The 16,592-nt window shown below is 33.2% G+C and overlaps 3 long non-coding RNA genes across 3 annotated transcripts; all 3 read left to right on the top strand.

The window, feature by feature from the left end:
- Positions 1 to 3,670: 3,670 nt before the first annotated feature.
- On the top strand, positions 3,671 to 5,133 carry LOC146909679 (uncharacterized). The gene is made up of 3 exons (XR_015018491.1): positions 3,671 to 3,902; positions 4,041 to 4,173; positions 4,934 to 5,133. It is a non-coding gene; the product is annotated as an uncharacterized LOC146909679 (long non-coding RNA).
- Positions 5,134 to 5,844: 711 nt separating this feature from the next.
- Positions 5,845 to 8,750, top strand: LOC146909680 (uncharacterized). Its single transcript, XR_015019886.1, has 4 exons — positions 5,845 to 6,428; positions 6,783 to 7,058; positions 7,232 to 7,311; positions 8,663 to 8,750. It is a non-coding gene; the product is annotated as an uncharacterized LOC146909680 (long non-coding RNA).
- Positions 8,751 to 8,894: 144 nt separating this feature from the next.
- On the top strand, positions 8,895 to 9,795 carry LOC146909681 (uncharacterized). Its single transcript, XR_015019887.1, has 3 exons — positions 8,895 to 9,086; positions 9,180 to 9,293; positions 9,408 to 9,795. It is a non-coding gene; the product is annotated as an uncharacterized LOC146909681 (long non-coding RNA).
- The last annotated feature ends 6,797 nt before the right edge of the window (positions 9,796 to 16,592 follow it).

The raw sequence follows: 16,592 nt of genomic DNA on the forward strand, positions 1-16,592 counted from the left end.
TAATAATAATAATAATAATAATAATAATAATAATAATAATAATAATAATAATAATAATAATAATAATAAGGGAAATGTTAACTTGAGCCCTTACGGTACAAGTTTAGAAGCCAAATGTAAAAATAGTATATTGAAATGCATGCATTAAATTTAATTTTTAATGTTTTAATGAGTTGAATGCACAAAGTTTAAGAGAATATTTCTTTTTTTGGGATTTCTTAACATGTGCCTTAAGGGCAACAAGAACAACAACAACAACAACAATAATAATAATAATAATAATAATAATAATAATAATAATAATAATAATAATAATAATAATAATAATAATAATAATAATAATAATAACCGAAACGGAATCTTAAATTATGGATTTAACTCTACAATGACATAGAAAATGATCATCTTCCGGTATGGCTCCATTGAATATTTTATTTGCTGCCGCTATATAAAATATAGGATTAAGTAGTAAAACAATCCACATAATAATTAGTTTAAAATCGTCCCCGTGAGCATAGCTCAGTTGGAAGGGACATGCATTATTATATGTAGGGGCCGGGGTTCGAACCCCGAACACCCCACTTATTTTCACCTTGAAAAAGGTGAATTCTAGTCACTAAGTTACTTGACAAAAAAAATAGTTTAAAAACATATGGCTAATGATTTGGACAAACGATCATAAGTTTTTTTTTTCCTTAATTCGAGACATGAGAAAAGAAAAAATATAGTGCTTAATTAAGCTTCTCGTTGTTGATTTATTTGAATGTATTTACGGACATAAAACATTTGCGATTTTGTTCTTTTTTTAGAAACTAAAATAAAATTATATTAATCAAACAATTTTATTTTCTTAGCACAAAAAGTGCCGGAGAGAAACAAATAAAAAAAGTAACATTTACATAAAAACAGGAAAGAAATCACCTCAAAAAAAGCCAAAAAACTGATATTACAAAACTCCTCACAAACATAAAAGGGAATCGAACCGCCACATATAGTAGTTAAAAGCAAAGTTGACATGTTTTGTCTTCAACAAACAAAAATATTAAATTTTAATTTTCCCTCCTTACTGAAAAGTGCATGTATTTTTTTCTCTCTAGATGACCAAATCAGTCGAGAACCATATCAAATGAAAAACCATGCTTAACACAACAAAATGAATTTTACTTTTTTTTTTGAAGGAAAATGAATTTTAAATATTTGTTGGTAAGTTATATTTTTTTGTTAATTTTACTTTTTTTTTAAGGAAAATGAATTTTAAATATTTGTTGGTAAGTTATATTTTTTGTTTTATTTTTGAACGGTCTCCAAGATAGTGTTTGAATCCAACTTGTAAATCATATCAAAATTATTTGATCTTATTTTTATCTTTTTGTTATGAAAATAATTTATGCATAAGTACTTATCTTTGTTTCTAAAACTTGTCTGGTCAAGCAATCCCTAACCCTAATTGGAGTTCATATCCTCTCCATTTGAAGAGTAAATGTGTAACATCCCGATATTTTATATATGTAGTTCTTAATGATTTTCTTGATTTATCATTTATTCAATAATTTATTTTATGTGTAAGGAATTTTAGAATATTGTAAATCCTCCTTTTTGTTAAATTATTATAATAGTTTATGTAATTCAAATTATCTACTTGTTGTGATTATAATAGCTATTAATTTTAGTTGCTGGATCATCTCTATGCACTAGAAGCCATGCGTTTTAGGCTTGAGCCTGAATCTCAATTCAACCTTCTTGTTATTCCTTGTAAAATTAGTGAAAGATTATGTATGTCCACCTCTTTAATTACGTGGGTTATTGTGGTAGTTACTCCATTCCTATTTCCACTCATTTTATTCTACTTATTAGGATGCGTTTGTTTCAAGTTATCTTCGTAGATTCCTGGGAATAAAACGATAGGAATACACATGCCTATGTTTGTTACAAGTTTATTAAATTTTATTCCCAGGTATAAAACGTTCTTGGGAATAGAAAAATTTTCCCAAAGAAAAGGGTGGGAATAAAGTTCGGAATAATATTCCCATCGTTATGTTCCAAGGAATATTATTCCGAAGAATAAATTTGGTAAACTTGAAACAAACACACCCTTAGTATACCTTCCTAAAAATAAGGGATCCACCTCCCACATATCAGATAGTCCCTTAGGGTGGGCATCGGGCGGGTTTGGGCGGGTTCGGGTCCAAACCTTCAACCCATTCCAACCCGCGGTTTGAGTGTAGCAACCCATTTCTGCCCATTTTTCTTCTTCGGTTTGCACGGGTTCGGGTCTTTCGGGTCACGGGTTTATCGGGTGGGTTCACACGGGTTGAGAAGATTCATAATAGAAATTTGAAAAAACAGTAGCCTCACCTCAGATCTACATCATTCATCAACCAACAAAAACATCAAGAAGAAAATAAAAACTAAGATTTGAGAAGTAAAAGAAGATGTAGAAGAGAAAAGAGGAGGGAGGTAGTCAAGAGAAAAATAAGGGACACTGACAGAGCGTGGTGTTAATGTTCGAAGAAAAGTGATATTGATGGAGCATGGTGGTGAAGAAGCCATGAGAGAGATGATGTTTTGTTGTAACGTTTCAATGGGAAACATAAAAGGAAATAACTACAAAGTAAAATACTAGTAAATAAAAATAAATGTGATATAAAATAGTATTGAATTGGTCAAACAAAGGTCATTATTATATTGCTAAAAAACTTGTACCGTAAATGAAAGCAGTTATTACTCCCTAAATGCATTTGATTATCATCAATTCCCATAAGTTATTTGTATTCACGGGCGGGTTCGGGTACCCGCGGTTGAGATTCCTCTACCCGCACCCGCCCATTTGAACCCTTAAATACCCGCATTTATAACCCGTAGACCCGCTAACCCGCTATAACCCGCCCATATCGGGTTGTTTTCTCCGGTTTTTTGCGGGTTGGATCGGACCACGGGTCCTTGTCCAGCCGACCCTATAGTTATGCCGACACATTAAAATAGACCTAGTTAAACCTGGTTTTCACGTGTGTATCTGTGCAGATATTATCCCTTTATTTTTGCTGATTTTTTTTAGGCAATTAATAGTCAGCAAAGCCATTGAGTGCTCTTATCATAATTTCATGAAATGCTCACACGTCCTATTCCCATTACTTCAATTACATGCAGGGCCGTTCCTATGAAATAGGAGGCTCGGTTCTATTTTTAAAATAGGCCCGAGTAAAATAAAAACGCATTTTTTTTTGTAGCTAAGCTTCATTAAAAAGTCAGAATCAGAAGAACTTTTAAACATGAAACAAAACAAAATAAAATTAAGTGAAAGAGAGGTGAAATTTACCTAACGGTGTCATTTGGAATGTCACTCCTACGTCGTAGGAAAGGGGAAAACAAATAGTTTATGCGAAAAAGAAATAATTGTTGTGATTCTTTCAATGAAATAGTCTTTCAAATTGACGAATTAAGTGATTATACAAATTGATGGTGGTTTGATAGCATCAAATTTATGTCCAGAAAGTAGAACTAGAGTCTAGAAAAAACTCATACGTGTACCGAAGAAAAAAAAGTAACATGTAATTTTTTAATTTAAGTGGCGGTGGGTATTATAATTTTTTTTGAGGCCCATCGTTTTTGGAGGCTCGGTTCTGTAGAACCTCTTGCACTCCCCAGGGTCCGGCCCTGAATTTACATGTGATGCCATATAATCCCATTAAACCCTCTTAACTTCCTTGTTCCTTGAAGAAAGAATCACTCCCTGATAATCTCCATCCTCTCAATACTCTCGCTGATCTCTCCCTCCCACACTATTATTCGGTTTATTTTTCTAAACCTTTAAACACATTGTTCTATCAATTCTTGGTTCATGCTCGCATACTAAATTTTCCAAGTGGAGCAATCAATTCAGTTCATCCTCTTGTTATTTTCGTGTAAGTAGTTATTTTATTCTTTTTCTCAATTTACGAAACTTTGATTCTTATGCCATCTTCATGTTCCCTTAACATATCGTCGTAGAATTGTAACCGTACCTCGTTCATTGTCGAATCCTGTTGATTTTTGACAAGTAGGTTTATGATGCTCGGTGCTTCATTTTCAATTGTTTGATCGTCCAATTAAGGTCAAAAAGTGATAGAATCCGGCATCGCATTGCCGCTGCGAATTTGGGATTTGAAGTCATGATAAGAAAGTAAAGCGCTTTAGGTAAGGGCTTTTTCCCCATACGTCCATACTAAGTACTAGGATGATGTTATGAATTAGAGGTAGAGATTCTTGTCTGTTAAAAAGAAAAACAATTAAAATATGAATTTATATGGTAAAATTTAATCTTTTATAAAAGTTATTTACTTTTAGTTATATTTTATATGATGTGTGTATGATAATGTTATGTAGAATGACATTTATTTTATTCTGCTATGCATATATGTTTTTTTGTGGTGTTGGAAAAGAAGTGTTAAGTTTTTTTTTAATGAATTTAAAGGAAAGAGAAAGATGAAAATTATGTGAGATTGTGAAATGATTGACTTTTGGTTGTGTGTTTGATGATGCGTTAATATTTGCCTTAGTGGCGGGTTAATATTATATATCTGTGTGGTGCCTTAGTGGCGGGAATTGCAATTATATTCTGTATGGATGCCTTAGTGGCGGGAATTGCAATTATATTTCTGTGTGGTGCCTGTGTGGCGGGTTATATCCGGATCATATAGTTATAAGAGCATGCATCTTACGCATAATTGCATTGAGTCTGTCGTATACATGTGACTGATTATTGACTTAAAACTATTTTATTGCAAATAAGATGTGTGTGAACCTTACTTTGAAGCATATGACTTGAATGTAATTTCTTAATTCTTTTTGATTGATAAGTTTTGATATTATCTATTTTATGACATTGTTTCTGGTGCTTTGAGTATGAACCAATTTGAATAAGGAAATTGACCCTTACATTAATATAATGTTGTAGGTACCAAAGATGATATATGATGAAAGCGTACGCGGGACAAAAATTGGGTTTTTGATTAAATTGTAATTTTAGAAGTAATTTTGAAGGACTTTTAGTTTAAGAATTTTTATTAAATTATGTAAAGAATTTTGTATAGGTTTTGCTAGAATATACATTATTGATGAAATAAATAAATAGTAGTGTTTTTCAGAAAAAGAAAATGATTTATGCGTAATGTCTTGGACCAAAATCCGGGGCGTTACATTATGGTATCAGAGCAATAGTCCTCGGACAAATATTTTTGGGGTGGGACGATCATGTATGATGTGTGTCTTTTAACTGATTTATGATTGTTTGATTGCTTGTTGTTTTCATTGCAACTCTTTTATATTCTTAAATTGTAATCGGAAATTACTTGTATTTGTATGTATGGCTTGACGCATTAATTTATCTCTCTTGTAATTTATGTGTGGTTGTTCTTGATATTATTTTGTGTGATCATGTGAGTGTTAGTTTATTGGGTCTACTATGTAACTTGGCTTAGGTATGTGTTGTGGTTTGATTTATGTTAGAGTGTGCTTGCGTTAAGAAAAAAAAAAAAACTAAACAAGACAGCCACAAAAAAAAAAAAACTTTTGGGGCGGAATAAGAAATTGTTTTGTTCTTCTCAAAAAAAAAATTGTTTTGTTTTGCTTGGTGTTGAGTTCTAGAAAAGTGAATGATATCTTTTATATCTAATCCTAGCAAACATGCTTACCCTAATTCCCAACCCATAACCCTACTTTTTTGGCTCCAATTTATGCATACCGTTAGATCATTGTAATTAGGGGAGGTTATCATATCAGCCGTTGATCAAATCTAACTCCTTGATCAAATCTCAGCCTCTTTCTCTCTCTTCACTTTCCAAGGCACCCTTCTCTCTCTTCACTTTCCAAGGCACCCCCATGTTCATCACCGGTCTCTCTCTCAAATTACCATCTCTTGCTCTTCCTCTATCTACACTCCCATTTCAATCTCATGCAGTGCTGCTGGATTGGAGAACACCATAACCAGTTCTGAACCACCAACTTGCGGTCAGTTCTCTCTCTCTCTCTCTCTCTCTCTCTCTCTCTCTCTCTCTCTCTCCACGATCTTGCAGCTACGGTGGTCTCCCATGTGTTGGTTTGTCGTGCATCTCTCCTACTACATGTATCGTCACAACAAATAGATAACATCATTTTCTATTGCCACGGTGAGTTGTCTCTCCCTTTATCTCTCCATGATCGTGCTTCCCTCACCATGGCCAACCCAATTGGTTTTCAATTTCCTTATTTTTACTGATTCAATCATTTAATCATCTTTCTCTTTCTTCGATTTTGATTTGAGAATCAAATGGCGAGGTGACGACTTGATTTCTTTGAATGCAAAATCTGATGGATCGAAGACGGTGGCAGAATGGTGATTGTTCGATGGAGAAGCCAAATCGTCTATGTGGGTTACGAATATAATGTTCATTGAGTTCTCAAAGTATTTACATGTAAGAAATTGTTTTTAACCCCCTTTTTAATTATGTCATTTAAGAACTTTGTTTGAATTTGAATTGATCCTAAATCCACATCTATGATGATGTTGTTCATGTAACTTTTTCTAAATTTGTTACTCCATTATATATTTGGTTAGAATGAATCGGTGTATTGGAGCTTTTTATGTGTTGTTTCTTGATTTTTGACTAACAATATAAATTTGTTTGAATACCTTTATGTTATCATACAAATCAACAAACTTGATGACTCTGAATTTTGGAATGGATTTTCTTGATTTGGTAGACATGAAATTATTTTTGTGCTTTTTCTTGCTTTGGCAATTAAATCTTAAATTCCTCTTCTGTCAGGTAATATATTTTCTTACTCAATGGTTCTATCAAATTAGATCCTAAATCAGAGCTTTCCTTTTGCAAGAAATGGAGCTATAGAACCTTTTTTGATTGCAAATGCAGAACGAGATGCATCAACGAAGGAAAAATTAATATGGTTTTGCCTACCCTAATAGACATTAGACATGTATTATCCAGACATTTGACATAGTAGGAATGGTTGCAATTTTCAAATGGTGGGTAGCATTCACATGAAACCTTGGGTTGGATTTCTATCATTTGTTGCAACTGGAGGTATTCTTTATCGTATTTGTACTCTAAAAACTAAGAAGTATAACATATTTTTTTATGTATGTTGACTAATTATTATTTAATTTAATGTTAGATATTGAAGATGAACAAGAAGTCTTGGCTTGAGAATGTATAGGAATGAGGATAACTAACCTTCTCATAATTATGCATTGCAGGTGCCTTTTGTGTTCAAAACTAAAGCGGTCATTGCACTTTATAAATATACTTAGATGTTATTCTCAACTTCCAAGTGCAGGTGCACATTTAAGTTTGTTTTAATCTTTTGTCCAAGTAATTAAAGACAGTGAACTAACGAAAAGAAAGAAATTGGCTAATTTAGGCTGTAAGTACTTTTTGGTTCATTTTGAAGAAGAAAAAGTTTGTTTCTCAATTTCTAAGGAAACTATATTTTTGGAATAAGTATCATGAAAATGAACCGTAAGTATTGACCACTGCATTTAAGAATTAGACATAATGCTTCCTGTCTACAAAATTTATGGCTTTTGAATAATTGCTCTTAAGAATCAAAATGAATGATTATTTTTATTTGTTATCCATATTATTTTTTGTAATATCTTGATTAAGGCTCATATAGTCCAATTAAAGTAAACCGTACTTATGGAAGTGAACTTGGTACATCATTGATAGGAAGCATTTTGACTGTTTTGGTAGAATCATGCCTGTGAGTTTGTTACCTTTCTCATTTTGACATGTGTGTGCAATACGACTGTCGGGCCTAATCCAAAAGATGAATATGTACATGATAATGTTTTTCTATAAATTCAATTCTATCATATTAACTTACTGACATTTTGCAAGTTCAATTATAGTAACTAAATTACTCTCCAAGGTATTGTATTTTACTACTTTTCTATTGCTATATGCAGTAAACTATAGATATTATGAGTACATTTTCAATTGTCAATTTGTTGTTTTAATAAACTATTTGCATTCATTTTCAACGATGTATTGTCCTTTGCAGGTAGGAAATATAGTTATTTTATTTCTTTCTTATTTAAATAGTCTGTATGAATGATGACTATAAAATATTGCAAAATCAATTAACATTTAGGGCCATGTGTGACTGCAAGGACTTCATATGGAACTACAAATTAGTTAACTCAACATAGCTAACAAACAAGTGTATATAGTTTTAAACTTTTACTAGGTATGCTTATTTCTACCTCAATTTCTATAGTCTTTTTAAAGCTATCTTACTATGATATGATTTTTTGCAAGTAAAACTATATTGATGTTCAAATATAGTAATAGCTCTACTACTTTTTGGATAGGCAATATAGGGGTAGATAATGGATATATCTCTCCGCTTCAGTTTGTTTTTTTCATTGCTGCTTTGGTGATTCTTCTTCCCCCTTGGTTTGTCTTCTGCTGCGAAAATAAATTCAGCTAGAAATTCGTTTTTATTTTATTTTAGTTTATGAAATGCACTTTTGTTCAGTTTAATGGTCTAATGAGTTTGCAACTTGGTTTGGGTTAGCTACTTGATTTGGTAAGGGACACGCATATAGTCTTTAGAACTACTTAAAAGGCAACTCTTTCTACGCAGGCAATCTCATTTTTTATGTGTATTTACATGTGCGCATTAGGTTGCCTTGCTCTGGTGTCTGTGTTCAGATTAAATTGGCGCAGAAATACAGGACCACTTCATTTATGCTTTGAAGTCTACAATCATTTTTTGGTATGTTTAAATATGAAACTGGCAGATTTTTAATTGAAACATTACTTGCAAGTTGATATATATACCTGTTGTAAAAGCATTAATAACTCTCAACTATATATGTTTTTGAATGTTGGCAGGTGATTTTTAATTATGTTTTTGAATGTTGGCAGGTGATTTTTAATTTTTTTGAATGTTTTTGAAAGTTTTATTGCCATATGAAGACGACAATTGCATCAATACTACATCAAATGTGGTATATAAAGAAGTTTTCCTCAATTTGTGATTTTTTTCAATCCTGAATTGAAATTGGCGTTGCTGCTTGGCTGATATGCTCATTGGCATAGATGCAAGTAAGTGGTGCGCTGATATTCATCAAAATTTAAGCTATCCTTAATGGTGCTTAACCGTAAATGATAATTAAAGTTGTTACCTTATTTTTGCAGGGTAATGCAAAATGTAAGTGTTGTTATTAGCAATACATACACCATTTTAAACCACTGATGAACAATACTAGCTGCTCAAGCCTTCTGCCGATCTAAAGGACATGAGTTCAGCAGGTATGTTCAATTCTATTATGCAGGTTTCAGTCTCTAACATGTTACAATTAAGTTATATTTGTTAATATAAACACTCATACCTCTAAAACTGTCTGCATTTTTTATTCTTGGCAGGTTAATTGGAAGACAACTCTGCATGTTGTTTAGCCATTATCGGTGTAAGACCTATCCGTCAATGGATCTTTTGAGAAGCTGTTTTATTACATTGTTAATGCATTATTGAAGTATGCTCCAATTAAGACTGCTGATGACTAATATTGCTGAGCCCATCTTCAATTGAGAGTTTTTTTATGACTAATATCGTTACGGGACCTATCCGACAATATGTCTTTTGATTATATGTTTTATGACATTGTTGATACATTATTATATGCTCCAATAGTGATTGCGTATGTATACTATTGCTAAGGGCATTGTTAACGTATTCATAGCCATTCGCCGTTTATAAGGGATTAAATTTAACTCATTCATATTGCTTTTATCAAATAATTTATGTTTATTATATAGATTATTGTGTTATGTTTTTAACTATATATGACCCGTGCGGCAGCACGGGTAGACGATCTAGTTTTAGTTATAGCGTGGATTGTTGGCGGCATCTCCAGTACGCGACCTCAATGGGTCATGTATGGTACTTGATGCATTTTTTTTTTTGTTCTCATTGGAGCCATTGGATGTGCTTGAATAGAAGTGGATGGTGGAGATTTAATGTTTACTTTGACTTGCCAAAAGGTTACTATTTTTATTCTAAAAATAAATTTGAAAAAAGAATAGTAGTTTATTTTTAATAACGTAAAGGGTGTTTTGGGAAAAATAAACCGGGCCCACCTGAATATTTAATGAATCGGACCCACCATTGCCCAAACTTCTTTTAACCAGTAGGTTTGATTTTCCAGTGTTGAATATTCATTTATGTTCCGTTTGACCCGACTTTTTTTCAGTTTCTCTACATTTTTAAGGAGAAGTTATGCCAAACAAAATATCAATAAAGTATTTTATAAAAAAAGTACTTTTTTTTTTTAGCAAAAAAAAGTACTTTTTTTTAGAATGCATAAAATTGGATGGAATGAGTTTTGCCCAAAAGTTGTTGAATGCTACTTCAAAAAATTATTTTTCGGCAATTTATTTCACAAGCACCTCTCTTCAACTCACGCCGACAATCTTTTCTTTTATTCTTTAACATTATATTTCAATTTTCTTTTTTCTTCCATGTAATTTTATTTTATTTTTTCAACCGGTACATTTAATTTTTTTTGAAGGAGTGTCCATTTAATTTTTTTTAAAGAAATTTTATTATCTTTTTATCACTTATATATTTAATTTCAATATCGTTTAATTATCACAACTTCACAGATATTTCTATTCCTTTCTTCAACCTCGCAAATATACACACATTAACGTTTAGAGTAATACTTTATGTCTGTTTATCTATTTTTTTGTTACGCTAATGCGTATAATTTATTTTTAGTGTTGCATAATGCATATAATTATTTTTATAAAATTTTGATTTCAATTAAAAGTACAAGATGCCTAAAAAATTATACTTATATATATTTTGCATCTTTATATTTTAACAAACTATGCATATCTTTTTCTTATTAAAAAAATTAAACATATTTTTTTCAATGACACCAACAATGTAACAAATATAATATCATATAATATAAATTATTATCTTTTTGAATGACACCAAAAATATGTATACTTATAACGAAATTTGCTATAGAGTATAATTGAAAAAGAAAAAACCAACTATTTTGATATTATTTATGTTATTATTTGAGCCTCCTTAAATTTTTTCTCCTATTCAAATATTTAACAAGTTCTTTATATAATGATATGAATTTGTATTCATGTTACACAAAATAAACGTCATTGCGTAAATATAATATTTGTAAAAAAATATCTTTTATATTTTAAACATTTTTTCCCTTCAAAAAATATTTTAAACATTTTTTTATTTATTATGTTAATTTATAATAAATTCAAAGTTTTGTCCTCGTGAGTTTAGCTCAGTTGATAGGGACATTGAATAAATATATGCAAGGACCGGGGTTCGAACCCCGGACACCACCAAAAAAATAATAAATTCAAAGGTTTGTACAATATTTTGCCAAACAACTTTTAACTTAAGAATAGCTTTAAAACTAAAAAAAAATAATTAAGAAACCAAACAACTTTAGATTCTTTCTTAAAGATCTTTATTTTAACTTTGTTTTAAAGTAGCTTTTAGAATGTAAAAAAAGCCTTGCCAAACGGTACGTTTATGAAGAAATATTTTGATTGCCTTTCATTTTAGGGTTAATATCGTTTTTTGTCCATGTAATATTAGCGAATTCCTGTTTTAGTTCCAGTAAAAAAAAAAATTAGATTATGTCCTTGTAATATCATATTCTTCCACTTTTGGTCTCTCATTTAACCACATCAGCAAAATTTCTCTATTTGGCATGCTGATTGGACTATTTTCATTATTTTTCGAATTAACTAATTTCAAGTGGCTTTTTTCATAAATAACATTAATTTAAAAACAAATAAATTATAAAAAGGCAAAATTACATAAATAGTCCTTTAACTTAATTTCAGGTAACGTTTTAGTCCTTTATCTTTTTTTTCCCACTTTAATCCTTTATCTTTTTAAATAGTTTCATGGTTGCCCTTCCATCACCCTTCTGTTAAAAAAAACACAATTTATATTATTCTATAATTTTTTTTCTACTTTCCTTTCATAATTACCCTTTAATTTTTTTTCCCAAAAAAAAAAACACGAAAAACTTATTCTGGAAAACCCAGAAACGTGAAACACAGAATCGCATAACAGGAAAACGCAAGAACGTGAATAACGAGAAACGCAGAAGCAGAAAACAAGAAGAAGAAACAATCCAGAAGAAGAGGAAAATTTTGATGATGTGAATCTGAAGAAGAGGGAACGCTATCCGAAAGAGAGGAAAACGATTCTGTTTTGAAGAAAGTGATTCGATTATGAAACAAAGTATTTGTGTTTGTTTCGATTTTGATTCTTTGCTCTCTAAATCACTTTGTGTCAGTTTTGATTTATTGTTAATCGACGTTGCATTGTTTTCCACCCACCCACCTCTCGAAGGAGAAGAAAGTATGTTAGAGAGAGGAGTGAGAGAGTCTGGAGAAAAAGTTTGTAAAACTATCACCGGTCAACGCCTTCTTCCCTTACCTTGAAACCTCCAACCACCACCACAGATCTGTCATCCCTTCACCGATTCAATATGCCTTCATTCCAAATCCCTTGGAAATGTTTAGATTTTACAAATTCACCAATCATTGCAACCAAAAAACAACTGAAACCTCTTAAATCCTTCGCGCAGGCCCTATCAAACGTTTGTGAAATACCAACTTCCCAGCTGCCTCAACCTTGTCTCAAGGGGAAGGATCTAGCAATATCGATTCCAGAAGAAGAATATATGGCAAATATTGATGAGTGCAAACTGAATCTACAAGGTAGAGTTATCTGGCCAAAGGGGACAACACCACTAACAGCTGCGGCATTGAAGAACAAACTGAACATGCTTTGGAAGGACCTGTCTAAGTGGGGAATCACAACACTGGGGAGAGGCTATTATGAATTCGTTTTCTCCACCCTGGAAGATGTTAACAGAGCACGGTCAGTACCATCATGGAATCTGAATCCAGGTATTCTCAAATTGTTTTCCTGGTCGAAAGATTTCAGTCATAAAACTCAAAGAAACTCTAATGCTCAGGTATGGGTTAGATTTTATGGGTTATCATAAGAATATTGGAGCAAAAATATTTTGTACACAATAGCTGGTAGCCTTGGAACACCGATTGGTACTGATGCTTCAACTGCAAAACCTAGAATTGAACGTACCTTTGGTCAATTTGTTCGGGTTCTAATTGATATGGATGTTTCACAATTGATTAGATACAAGTTACTAGTGGAAAGAAAAGGTTACGCTTTTTTTTATTGATGTTGAGTACGAGAACTTACCCGACTTTTGTACCAATTGCAAAACTGTTGGTCGTTATTTAGAGATTTGCAAAAGAGTACATCAAACTAATGATAACAAACAGAAACAAGACCAGATTGGGAAGCAAAATACGGGTGCTGCTTTCGTGAAAACTCGTGATGGTAGGATGAATCAGGGGAAGACTAATTTGGTGTTTAAACCGAAGGAAAAGGAAGCTACTGCTCAACAACAAATGCTGCAAACTGAACCTAGCCCTGATGCCGTGAAAAAAAGTCAAATTAATGTGGCTTTGGCTGGACAAGAAGTGACTGAAAGTGCTGCTGCTGTGCCGCAGAAGCCGATAGAAAAGGAACAGCCAGCTATACAACACAATAGGTTTGATGCTCTTGCAACTGATGAGGATATTGATCAGGTGAATGACGAACAACATGAGGTACCGGAGGAATCACATAGCCAGACCGCAGAGAATGAAGTCAACAGCAAAGAGGAATTTGTGGATGACACACAAATTGCTAGTGATGACCAGCATGAAACAACTGGAGAAAAAAAAATGCTGAATTTTCAAAGGAGTCCTGGGCAAATATCATTGATAAGGATGATGAGGCAGAAGCAACTTTGCAGCAAGAGTTTGGTCAACAACAAATACCTACCGAACTTGATCCTGACCAACAACATGAATCTCCACCATTCATAATAGTTACCAGCAAGAAAAAACACCAACAAAAAAAGCCAATTCATCTACTTCCAATACCTCTTACCAAACTAGGTCTAGGGTTCAAAACCCCAAACCTTTCAAATGAAATGCATATATTGGAACATTAGGGGCTTTGCCAATAGCCCATCAAGATTGGCCCTGAAAAATTTGATTATCAATAACAAACCTGATCTGGTTTTTCTTTCTGAACCCTGGATGCATATAGAGGACATTCCTAGGAATTGGTTCTCTAGTCTTAACCTTAAACCTTTTGCCTTGAACATTAGAGAAAATTTACCACCCAATCTTTGGTGTCTCTGTACTTCTAACCTCCACCCTAATATTCTTCACATAGATGATCAAAGTGTTTCCTTTTCTTTATCAGATAATGGTAAAGTTTTTGCTATCTCTGCTATATATGCCTCAACATCCCATTACAGAAGAAGAATTTTATGGAACACCTTGAACAACTTGCAAGCACAACACAATCTTCCTTGGAACTTTATAGGTGACTTTAATACAGTCCTTGGAGCTCATGAGCATCAGGGACACTTTACTCCAGCCAGAACACCAATGCAAGAGTTTCAAAACTGGTCGGACTCATTTGACTTGTTACATATTCCCACAAGGGGGGCATTCTATACATGGAGCAATGGTAGAAGAGGAAGAAGGCATACACAAAGAAGGCTAGACAGATCTATTTGCAATCAAGCTTGGATTGATATGTGCCATTCTGTCTCATGCTCAACTCTGGTTAACACCAAGTCAGATCACTACCCTTTACTTCTTATTTTTGAAACCTCTGAATGTAGCTTTGTTTCCTGTTTTAAATTCCTCAAAATGTGGGCTTTGCATGATGATTGTAAGCAGATTATATCATCGTGTTGGCAAGCCAGAGTTATTGGTTGCCCCATGTTTGTCCTCAACAAAAAGTTGAAAATCTTGAAAGAAAGATTAAAAGTCTGGAACAAAGAGGTTTTTGGTAATGTCCATGATTTTGTTAAAACCGCTGAAACCAATCTCACATCAATCCAAAACCAAATATACACTGATGGCCCCTCAGACAACCTTTTGAATCAAGAAAAGATTGCACAATGTGACCTAAACATAGCCCTAGAAAGACAAGAATGCTACTGGAAAGAAAAATCTCGAACCAACTGGCATCTGAATGGTGATAGAAACACTGCTTACTTCCACAGACTCTCTAAAATTAAAAATAAGACAAAACTCATTTCCAGCTTGAGAGAGGGAGAGAATATTATCACTGACCAACAGCAAATTTCAAAGCACAGTAAATTTCAGAGCACATTGTTGATTATTACAAAAATTTGTTTTGTTCTAACATTTTTTTGCAGAAGCAGGACCTTGCTGAAGAGGTTATTCCAAATTTAATCAATGACACAACTAATGATCTTCTCACTGCTCTACCTACTCAATCCGAAATCAAATCAGCAGTCTTTAATCTCAACAAGGATGGAGCACCGGGACCGGATGGTTTTGGGCCATTCTTTTTTCAAACCTATTGGGATATCATTCAAAAGGACCTCATTGATGCGGTGATGCAATTCTTTGTTTCTGGTTGGATCTTACCGAACTACAATGCCAACACACTCATCCTCATCCCCAAACATCAAAATGCAGATTGTGTGGAACACTACAGACCTATCGCAATGGCAAACTTTAAATTCAAGGTGATCTCTAAAATTATTGCAGATAGGCTTGCGAGTATCTTGCCCTCAATTGTTTCTACTAATCAAAAAGGTTTCATCAGAGGAAGAAACATTAGAGATTGTTTGTGCCTTGCATCTGAAGCAATTAATATCCTTGATAACAAAGCTTTTGGTGGAAACCTGGCTTTAAAAATAGATATTACAAAAGCATTTGATACTCTTGATTGGAATTTTCTCTTAAAAGTACTCAAGTGCTTTGGCTTCAACAATACTTTCTGTAACTGGATCTACTCAATTCTATCATCGGCCACTCTCTCTATATCTGTGAATGGCACTCAGAACGGCTATTTTAAGTGCACCAGAGGGGTTAGATAAGGGGACCCACTGTCCCCTTTACTTTTTTGCCTGGCTGAAGAAGTTCTAAGTAGAGGTATTTCCAAGCTTGTGGAAGAAGGAAAGGTGAAATTGATTTCTGGATCAAGGAATTCTACCATCCCGTCACATTGTTTTTATGCTGACGACATCATGATTTACTGTAAAGGTAATTTTGACGGTCTTCAGGCCTTGCAACATTTATTTACAAGATATGCTGATAGTGCAGGTCAAGTCATTAGTGCCAGAAAGTCCACAATCTATGCTGGTGGAATTTCTCAAAATAGGTTGCAGAATATTGTTAATCTTCTAGGTTTTGAAATTGGTACACTGCCATTCAATTACTTAGGAGTACCTATTTTCAGAGGTAAACCAAAAACTATTCACTTACAACCAATTGCAGACAAAGTTAAAGCTAAACTTGCAGCTTGGAAGGCCTCCCTTCTTTCAATTGCAGGGAGAGTACAACTTGTTAAGTCTGTGATTCTCAGTATGCTAAATCACTCCATGGCTGTATACTCATGGCCTGTTTCTCTTTTGAAAAATATTGAGAAGTGGATCAAGAACTTTATATGGAGTGGTGACACAACAAAGAGGAAACTGG

This window comes from Medicago sativa, chromosome 7, assembly GCF_051527215.1.
Source record: "Medicago sativa cultivar Bolivia chromosome 7, Bolivia_mono, whole genome shotgun sequence".
NCBI classification, from domain to species: domain Eukaryota; kingdom Viridiplantae; phylum Streptophyta; class Magnoliopsida; order Fabales; family Fabaceae; genus Medicago; species Medicago sativa.